Raw genomic sequence first — 11,076 nt, forward strand, 5'->3', positions numbered from 1 at the left:
AAACATTGTGAAAGTGATTAATGCCTCTCAGAAATTATTAGAATGGTGAACTTTGTGATATATACACCTTACCATAAATAAAATATATTTAAAGGACATTTTATTGGTTATGTTATTAAGTTGTCCCAATTTTTCCTCCTTTGCCCTCCTCCGCTGGTACCCCATTCCCCTCCAGCACTCCTCTTCCTTAGTTCATGTCCATGGGTTAGGCATATAAGTTCTTTGGCTTCTCCATTTCCTATACTAGTTTTAACACCCTCCTGTCTATTTTGTACCCATCGATTATGCTTTTTTTAAAAAAAGATTTTGTATATTTATTATTTTTAGAGAGGGAAGGGAAGGGAGGGAGAAAGAGAGAGAGAAAACATCAATGTGCAGTTGCTGGGAGCCGTGGCCTGCAATCCAGGCATGTGCCCTGACTGGGAATCGAACCTGCGATGCTTGGGTTCGCAGCCCGTGCTCAATCCACTGAGCTACGACAGCCAGGGCTCAATTATGCTTTTTAATACCTGCACCTTTTCCCTCATTCTCCACATCCCTCTTCCCCACTGATAACCCTCCAAATGATCTCCATACCTATTTCTGTTTCTGTTCTGGTTGTTTGCTTAGTTTGTTTATTCATTTGTTTGTTGTAGATTCAGTTTCTGATGGTTGTGAATATGTTGCCTTTTTAATGTTAATAGTTTTTATCTTCTTTTGCTTAAATTAGTCCCTTTAACATTTCATGTAACAATGACTTGGTGATGATGAACTCCTTTAACTTTACCTTGTCTGGAAAGCATTTTATCTGCCCTTCCATTCTAAATGATAGCTTTGTTGGAGAGAGTAATCTAGGTTGTAGGTCCTTACTTTTCATTATTTTGAATACATCTTGCCTGTCCTTTCTTGCTTGAAAATTTTCTTTTGAGAAATCAGCTGACAGTCTTATGGGATTTTTTTTTTTTTTAAAGATTTTATTTACTTTATTTTTAGAGTTGGAAGAGGGAGACAGAGAGAGACATCAATGTGTGGTTGCTGGGGGTTATGGCCTGCAACCCAGGCACGTGCCCTGACTGGGAATCGAACCTGCGATGACTGGTTCGCAGCCCGCGCTTGGGATCTTTTTTGAAGGCAACTCTCTGCTTTTCTCTTGCTGCTTTTAAGATTCTCTCTTTACCTTTAACCTTTGCCATTTTAATTATGATGTGTTTTCGTGTGGTCTTCTTTGGGTCCAACTTATTTGGTATTCTCTGTGCTTCCTGAACTTGTATGTCTATTTCCTTCATCAAATTAAAGAAGTTTTATTTCATTATTTTTTCAAATAAGTTTTCCATTTCTTGCTCTTCCTGTTCTCCTTCTGGTATCCCTAAGATTTGGATGTTGGCATCTTTGGAGATGTCCCAAGGTCTTCTTATACTATCCTTGCTGTTGTTGTTTTTTTTTTTTTCATTCTCATTTCTTCTTTCTGTTCTGGTTGAATGTTTATTTCTTCATTATTTTCCAAATTATTGATTTGAATACTGGTTTCCTTCCCTTCACTGATGGCTCCTTATAGATTTTTCTTTATTTCAGTTAGTGTGACCTTCATTTCTTTCTTTATCTTGTTGTTGTACTCAATGAGTTCTCTGAGCATCCTGATCACCAGTGGTTTGAACTCTGCATCTGATAGGTCGGCTATCTCTGTTTCATTTAGTTCTTTTTATGCGGTTTTGTTCTGTTCTTTCATTTGGGCTGTATTTCTTTTTCTCCTCAATCTGGCAGCCTCCCTGTGTTTATTCCTGTGTAATAGGTAGAGCTGCTTTGACCCCCAATTTGGGGTACAATTTTTTGTCACTTGTGTCCAATATTGTTCAAGTGGTCTGGCAGTCCTGGTAGCCAGAGAGCTTGTGAGACAGGTGTGGAATAGCCATTAGAATAGTTGCTGCACCCTGACTGATTTAACTCTCTACCCTGATGCAGAGTTCTCAATAGTTTTGGATAAAGTTTCCATCCCCTCTGTTTGCAAAAATTTATGTTTCCTGAATTTGATGCTCTTGAGGTAAGGTCTCTGTCTTTCAAAGTGACACCATGGGTAATTTGATAAGGAGAATTTTATAACTGGAAGGAAATTTAAGTCCAGAGAGGTGAGGTGACTTGACCAAAATTATTTGCTTTGTTAGTGGCTGTGCTGGGACTAGAATTTCTGCATCTGTTCTTAGTCCCATGTTCTTGACAGTATAGTAGCTGCATCCTTGCTCCTCATCTCATCCTGTTTGTTTTTTTCTTTTGCCTAACAATATCAGATACTAGGAATGAACTCAAATCACATTTGGTGAAATTATCTTCCATGTGTACAAAAGGAAGAACTATTAATCATTTAATCATTAGGCTCCAATATTGATAAGCCCTAATGCATATGGTTAGTTGCATGAAAACAGTACACATTTATTAGAAGTCCACAAGTACAAATTTCTTGTGATATCTGGCCAAAATTCTTTCTTAAGTTTAGCAAGGTTTCAGTAATACTGTAGAAATGTATTAACTACTTTGAGAAATTTTTCACAGCTTGGCCACAAGCCTTTGTTTCAAACTATTTGTAAGATACTTTTAGTACGGTTTGGCCACCTAAAAACCAATAAGTCATTAAATAGATCTTAATAAATTTATAAAAATTATTCTCAATAAGATACATTTTTCTTTTCTATATAATTATGATGGTGACAAAAATAAACTACAGAAATTTATTGACCTTGGGAAACAGTAAGGAAATTGTAATGTTTTTTTAAACAACCAAACAACAAATAGTCAAACAAACAAAACTAGAATATAAAGGTTAGAAATGGCAGAACTGGGAGGTGAAATTGAAGCTAAATCAGCAAAAGCTGATCTGTGCAAACATTGCTCCTTCTGTCAATCTTTCTCTTGTTTATGCCCCACCCCCCACCCCCCCACAGCCTTTAAGCTCTATGCACAATTTCATCACTGCTGTAACATTTCATCACAATTTTTTGTTTATTTATTCCATGGGATCCACCAATTTTAATCAAGACCCATTTAGGATGATTACTTTTATATCATAAATGTTGTAGGTATCTGTGGACCCTGTCTTACCACAAGCCCTCTGGGTGGATACCATCCTGGGTGATAACCACAGAGAGTGATTCATGACATTTAGAACCTATGTGGCTCATCTCTAATTTAATTTACTACTGACTTCATTATATGTGCTGTTTCTGTAATATTGTCATCACCTTCAGAAAGGATTCTACTGAAGGGGCCGAGAAGAGATGTAAATATGTTTCAACTTCTTTTACTGCCATTTATTTAAACCTTTCTGTATATTTTGCTCTTCTTATTTTAGTGTTCACAAGTATGTAGACATTTGGTATACTCTCCTTCCTAATTTTGAGTTTCCAGCACAAGGCAATCCAACAAAACATACACTTTGATTAATGTTGCATATTCGGTAGTCTGAGGTTTACTTTTATTTTTATAAACTCTACCATGTTTATTTTGTACCAGGGTTATTGCTAGCTACCTCAGAAGGGTTGGATGACATCCCAGCTTTTTTCTTTTTAGGCCCCTAAGAGTTTCTAAGCATAGAAAACGCTTAGTCCTTCACAGTTTGGCTGCACTTTCCAGTAATATTTGTTGAACCTAGAACTATGGGGTTGGCCAAAAAGTCCTTTAGTTCCATAAAAATATGGAACTAAATGCATCTTTTATTTTTTCCATAAAATAAAAGACACATTTTTCATTTTCACCAATAAATTTATTAATTTGGATGTTTTGAGTATGTCGGCTATTTCCCATGTGATATAATGTTGATTGTTCTCAGTTAATGTCTGGATTTGATTGCTATCAACTTTGACTGGTCCACCCAACCATGGAACATCATCCAGTGAAAAATCTCCAGCATGAAACTTTGCGAACCTCTTTTGACACATTCAATCAGTCATAGCACCTTCTCCTCACTGCACAACTTTTTTTTTCATGTCAGTTGCATTTTTATGTTTTGAAATAATAAAGCATAATATGCTAAAAAGTTTCATATGTTCTTCCACCTTCAATATTTAAATGCTACTACATGAAAATTCACAAATTTTGATTTTTTTTAAATGTACACTGATATGACAGCTGTCACAATAACAAAATTGTTCTGAATGAAGTTAAGGATAACTAAGCACTAGTAGAGCCACTGTATGGAAAAACCAAGTGAAATCTTTGGCCAACCCAATATTTTTGGAGGTAATATTTTAGTAACATTTCATTGGTTTATTCATGTCTGTACTACTTGAGTCTGTTTTGTCAATTTTAATTTTCCAAGAGAATAATGCACTTCATTGTGATTCAAGAATATTCAGATATCTCCCTTTATTGATTCTTAATTTAATTTTTTGTTTTCCTTTTATATTAGATTTTTCAGATTTTATATTTTATAGTTAATTTGATTATTTGATTTGTTTTCCCTCTCCCTTACAACCATCTTTGAATTTATTTATCAGTATTTTTTTATTTTGCAGTTACTACATTGTTCATTATTTTGATTGTTTTCTTTCTTCTCTTTTTCTTGCTTGTTGACCTTTTCCTGAACTTTTTAAATTGGAAAGTTGGTTTAAAATTTTTATCATTGCTTTCAAATAATGAAATTATGGAGACCTATTAATATACCTCTACAGCACTGGTTATATTTTGAAATTCAGTGTTTTTGCTCTCTGCTATTTGGGCTTATATAATATGGTAGTTATTATAGGATATAGTGTGATATTTTGATTTCCAAGTGGTAAAGACTTGATTTGGCTTTTTAATTTTACCAATGTGATGGATAAAATAATATTCTGTTATTTTCATTATCATTTTCCTGGTTAATATTCAGGTTGTCTCTAAATATAGTTATTGTTGCCCAGGCTGGTGTGGCTAGGTTGGTTGGAGCATCATTCCATAACTGAAAGGTTCTGGGTTCAATCCTGGTCTGGGTGCATACGGGAGGCAACCACCTGATGCTTCTATTGCATCAGTGCTTCTCTCTCTTCCTTCCTCTCTCTGTTCCTCTCTCTCTAAAAGCAATGGGGAAAAAATATCCTTAGGTGAAGAGTTAAAACATGATAAAAAATAAATATAGTTATTTTTTACTTTTTTGTGTAAATTGTTTGTTTTGTACAGTTTTCTATTATCTTTTACACATTTGATTATAAAACTTCTTTATTTGCTTTATATAGCAATCAATTGTTGTTTGTATATATTGCTAAAGTGTTCTTCCAGCTTTTGGCTGGTCTACTGATTTTATTTATACTACCTTTTATTGTAAAGACATTCTAAATTTTAATATAACTAAAGTTATCAACCTTTTCCTTTATAGTTTGGTGTGTGTGTGTGTGTGTGTGTGTGTGCAGGTGTGCATGTTTTAAGAAAAACTCACCTGGATAATTCTGTTGGCATGTTAATTAAAAATGTATTGAATTCATAGAATAATTTTTCACTTGTCTCCATAATCCTGAGGAGCAGGGAAAAAATGAAATGAACCAATGTCTTTATTGAAAAAATAATCTGTACTTTAATCAAAGCCTTTTTGAACAAGCATATTAACATGACAGAACTGAAAAATGATCCTAGTAAATGAACTGGCATCTTAATCTCTTCATAATAAAACTGAAAAAGAAAAAGCCAGAAAAGCATTCTTTGAAACAAGCTACAGCTCACTATCTATAAAAGGGCAGTTCTTGAATACTTTTAATTTTAGTTTAGTTTTGTTTTATTTTTATTTAATGTTTATGTTATTGAAAATTTTATTTTTATCAAAATTATGTATTATTAGTGTATATTTGAGTAACAATATTTTAGGAGTATTTATTGTTAATTTACATTTCTACTCACTATGGTTATAAATATTTTGCAGTTGAAAATATAAATATACATCATTTTTTGAATTTGAAAATATACATACATGTATACACACATCATTTTGTATTTTATTTGAAAATATAAATATACGTCACCAAAAACAACATACTTCTTGTCCCTGTGCTAATCACTTTTGGACCAAATTATACTTTCCTGGTTTTGACAACCTAGTACTGGGATCAGGCCAATCTAGCTTAGCTACTTAGTCCAGGAATAATTGCTCCCAGAGCTTAAGATTGTAAACCAACTGCTTACTTATCAAGAACTTGCTTCAAGGTCCTAGTTTCACTGTGTTCATCTGTCCAACACAAGTATATCATAAATTTTACCCAATTGTAGCCGGTTGCCTGCCCTCCAAGACTCACCTTAAAATCACCTAGCCCAGGTCCTAAAACCCTACATGCATCTTGTCTTGATTTTCCTTTTCTGAGACATCACTTAGTCTCTATGAGACTGTGTCCTTTCTTACTGCAGTAACTCTCATAGTTTTTATTGATCAATAGTTTTCGCTGAGCAACTGGTTCTTCGGGTACTCTTTTGGGGGACTCAAAACTTTTACAAACACTGTCATCAACATCACTGTTGATATCTGTCATATTTGAATGTTTGTAATTTGTTCTTGTGACTTCATCAGGCAAAGGCTGTTACTTTTTTTCTGGGGGAGTTTCATTTGTTCTGGGTAAAGGACAAATGACAATTATCCTGGGTTGCGAAAGTGCCTTTAGAGGGTGGATTTTGTTTTTAATTGAGTTTCAATAGATTAGGACCTAGTTTCCTTTCATTTTATTGAAGTATAACACATAATGGAGGTATTTATTGAAGTATAAGAGATAATCTCCATATAGAAAAGGTCAATATCATAAACATATAGCTCCATACATTTTCACGAAGTGAACCCTTTCTGTCACTCTCCCCAAGAAGAAGAAACAACATTACCAGCACCTCAGCAGCCAGCCTTGGGCCCCTTCCAGTCAAAACCAACCCCACCCTGCAGCAGAGAAACCACCATCCTACGCTTTTGTTTTTCCTTTTAGGTTTAGATTTAAATTTAGAGATTAGGTTTAGGGTTGGATTTAGGATTCAGTTCCAGGTTTGGGTGACTGTTAGTTTTACACCATCCTATCTTTCAACACTGTTGATTAGGTATGTCTGTATTTAAACTTCATGTAGTTTTCTGAATGGCTTCTTTCATTCAGCATTGTATTTGTGAGGTTCACCCGTATTTTATATGGTGTTGTTGATTATTCTCCTTGCTGTATTTCAGTGTGAGAAGATACCACAATTTTTTTTTAATCTGGATTAATTTTAATGTTATTTTAGCTTGTGGTTCTTGTTTTAAACAAGTTTTGTACCTTTGGATCCCACATATGTGACTGTAGCAGGCTTTAGATTTTTATTTTTCTGGGTAACTTTGCTCTTCTTCCAAGTTTCTGATCAGCCAATAAACTAATTCACAACTTTCTAGGGCTATGGGCAGAATACCAAATTTTTTTCTATAGCTGAGATAAACTGAATTCTAGGTTTTATGCAAGGGGTTTAATTTTACTCCTTGATTCACACAGGACTGAAGTTGTAGCACTTGTTCTGTGGGGACATATCTGATATATATTAGTTAATAACTACTCTCCGTTGTGAATTATTTTTTATCACCACTACATTATCCTCTTTATCACATTTACTTCTTTTTTTAATTTAAACTCTACTTTCCCTGAATTGATATTTCATTATCAGCTCTCTTTTTGTTTGTTTACCATTTAAATTGTCTATGCCTTTATTTTTACCATTTTTGCTTTATTGTACTTTAGGTTTGTCTCTCAGGTAGCACACAGTTGGTTTTCACTTTTTGACTAGTATTTTCCTCTCATTATGGGACTTTAAACCTTTCCCGTGTGTTGTGATAATTGCTGTGTGTGGTATTCTTCTATATTTTGTTAAGCTTTATATCTTTTGTGGATGTTTGCTTTTTTAAACAAATCTTTTGCTATATGAATTTTGTCTTCCCCAACAATTGGGAGGGAATTCTGTAACTGGTTTAATTAATTTTATAATAGTTTTTGTAGGTTATTGTATACAGGAGAGAACTTGTAGCTTATATTTCTCCAAATATTAAAGTAAAAATTAAGTGACATATTTTGGTCTGTTTTTTTACCTAGCCTTGGTGAGGATGACTTGGGTTTAGACCCAGTTGCTGTTAAGTGACTTATTTGATATTCTACATTCTATTTTTCAGTGCATGTGTTTATCAATATTTGGTTCAGTACATAGGATTACCCTTGCTGATTGCCTCAGAAGTTAATATGGGAACATTTTGATCAACAGTTTGTGGTACAATTCATTCCACAAGTATGTATGGAGATATGTACAAGACGTGTAATACAGTTGGCCAAGAAAAACAATATCTGAAAGAGACAGGCCAATTTTCCACTTTAAACTAAAAATATTACCAACTTGAAATCTATCTTGTGATTAAAATAAATAAGAGATCTGATGAGAGAAATTGATATTATCTTTGTAACAGAGTTTGTGCTCTTTGCTCTGACGATGTAGTTTTTTAACTTAGCAAAAAGAAAAATGTTAGTTAATAGAAATGGAGTTGTTCCAAGAAAATTTCCTGAAAATTTTGGAATAAAATAGTGCTGTCAAGATGAATTATTTTATCAGGCAGAAGGGAAACTGTATTTAAAGAAAGTGACAGAGGAGGGAGCTGCAGATATAATTTTAACTATGTGAATACAATAACTATTAGACATTTTTGATGTATGCTTCCACTCTTTAAATCTTGTCCATCAGTATAGCTTGCCTGCAAAGCCTTAGGTACAAGGGAATCAGAGTCATATTTTAGGATTTCTAGTTCTTCCAACTAAAAGGTAAGTGGATAAGACCTGTTGTAAGCCAATGTACAACTTCCACACATTTGAATAGGGCATGGAAGACTGGAAGACTGGGACCACAAAAGTAGGAAATTTAACTTAATATTATGAAGAAAATGGTTCACATATATAGAGTGCTTATGATACTCCTGGAATAGTTCACACCACTTTTGTATAGATTATCTTGTTCAGTCTTTTAATAATCCCCAATTTATACATGAGGAGACAGGGGCACAGGTTGATTAAATTACTTGACAAGGTTACAGAGCCAATAGTTTGAACTCAAGAACCATATTCTTAAATACCACATGACATTGCTTCTTGGGAGCAGAAGGAAGGTAGGGTACCTGGAGGTGGTAATGTCTCAACTAAGTACTGAGACAGAATAGTAGTTTTTCAGGTGAGAAAGACACGAGGGGCATTTTTAGAGAAAACTGTGGAGATACAATGGACCATGACTCTCGCCTGCTCAGGCAGTTCTGTTACTGAAAGCTTTCCTTTGAGTCCTCCTAAAGTTGCAGTCAACTGACCGTTGTTCCTTCAAACCTTTTTATTGTAGCAAATTTCAAACACACACAAAAGTGAGATCAGATTCAGTTTGATTTTTGGCAAGAATGCTTAATAGGTGGTACTTCTGTTTGCAACAGAACAGAAAGCATATAATGGTTAATTGTTTTGCTGCATTTTTAAGATCCATTACATGGACTCAGGTGATATTAGCCTGGTCCATCTAACAGAAGGCTCCAATCAGCATCGTTCCTAATAGCATTGTTGGCATCAGAAATTGGCATAGGCCATATAGGGAATCAAAGTGATCCAAGCATGCCAGACTTATGGGACCAACTTATACCTGTTGATTATGTTTTTTTCCTGAGACAATTTCCTTCATCTTTTGGCCAAGGACTAGTGTCTCTTGCTTTGTTATAAATGACTCCTCCTTCAAATGTTAGAGTGAACAGGCCATCTCTGAAATTTATAGATAACACTTTATTGCATATTCAAAAGTTGCTAAGAAAAAGAGTACATCAACCACTATGGAAAGCAGTATGGAACTTCCTCAGAAAAATAAAAATGGATCTGCCTTTTGATCCAGCAATTCTACTGCTGGGACTCTATCCTAAGAATACTAAAACACCAATTCAAAAGAACCTATGCATCCAATGTTCATAGCAGCACAATTTACAATAGCTAGATGCTGGAAGCAACCAAGATGCCCATCAGTAAATGAATGGATCAAAAAACTATGGTACATTTACACAATGGAATTCTATGCAGCAGAAAGAAAGAAGGAGCTCCTACCCTTTGCTACAGCATGGATGGAGCTGGAAAACATTATGCTTAGCGAAACAAGCCAGGCAGTGAAAGACAAATACCATATGATCTCACCTTTAACAGGACCCTAAATAACAAAACAAAGAAACAAGCAAAATATAACCAAAGACACTGAAATAGAGGATAGGCTCACGGTGACCGGAGGGGAGAGAAGAGGGAATTTAAGGGGTCAGTGGGAAGGGCTCACAGGAACAAACTTAAAGGGCACATGGTCATAAACTAAGGGGAGGGTGGTAATGGGAGGGAAGTGGAGAGGGTGGGAGGCGGGAATGGATTGGGATTAAAAAGGAGAAAACTGTATTTGAACAATGATTAAAATATAATAAAAAAAAAAAAGAAAAGAAAAAGTACATAACAGAAACTAAAGATGTTTGACTATGTGTATGTTTACCAATGCCAGTCATTTGAAATGGGTCTTTTTAGTCACTACTGCATCAGGCTATAGAAGAGATAGACTATAAGGACATCCCTTTGTTGATTAGCTGCTTCAGGATTACCAGAAATTAACATATTTGTAAGAAACATTGAACTTGCCTGCTTTGGGTCTTTTTGTCCTGTATCAAGGGGAGATGAGATAAAAATATGCTCTGCTATTGTTTTGTATGATCTGGAGTTTCTTTGAAAGATAGTCAACCTAAAAGTACAAATGATTTCCTCATTACTATAATGATACATGTTCATTATATAAAATAAGATTATTTATAACTGTATCAATTGGAGACAACCACTATTTAATATTTTTGGTAAATTTCTAGTCTCATTTTTTTTAGTACATTTCCTCCCAGTTGAGATGCTTCTGCATGTAAAGCACTTGGAACAATGCATGCTGGGGAACAGATGTTCAGTAAAGATTAGCTACCGTTATTGTCATGTGCTTTTTAAAACCCTACCTACCTCTCACTTTATCTGATAACAAAAATACTTCCTCATGTTATACCTAATGCCCTATAAATGTATTTTAAGCTGTGAATATCCATTGTGTCAATATAACACAATTTATTTACTTGCTCTTTAT

The sequence above is a fragment of the Phyllostomus discolor genome, chromosome 2 (genome assembly GCF_004126475.2).
Source record: "Phyllostomus discolor isolate MPI-MPIP mPhyDis1 chromosome 2, mPhyDis1.pri.v3, whole genome shotgun sequence".
NCBI lineage: Eukaryota > Metazoa > Chordata > Mammalia > Chiroptera > Phyllostomidae > Phyllostomus > Phyllostomus discolor.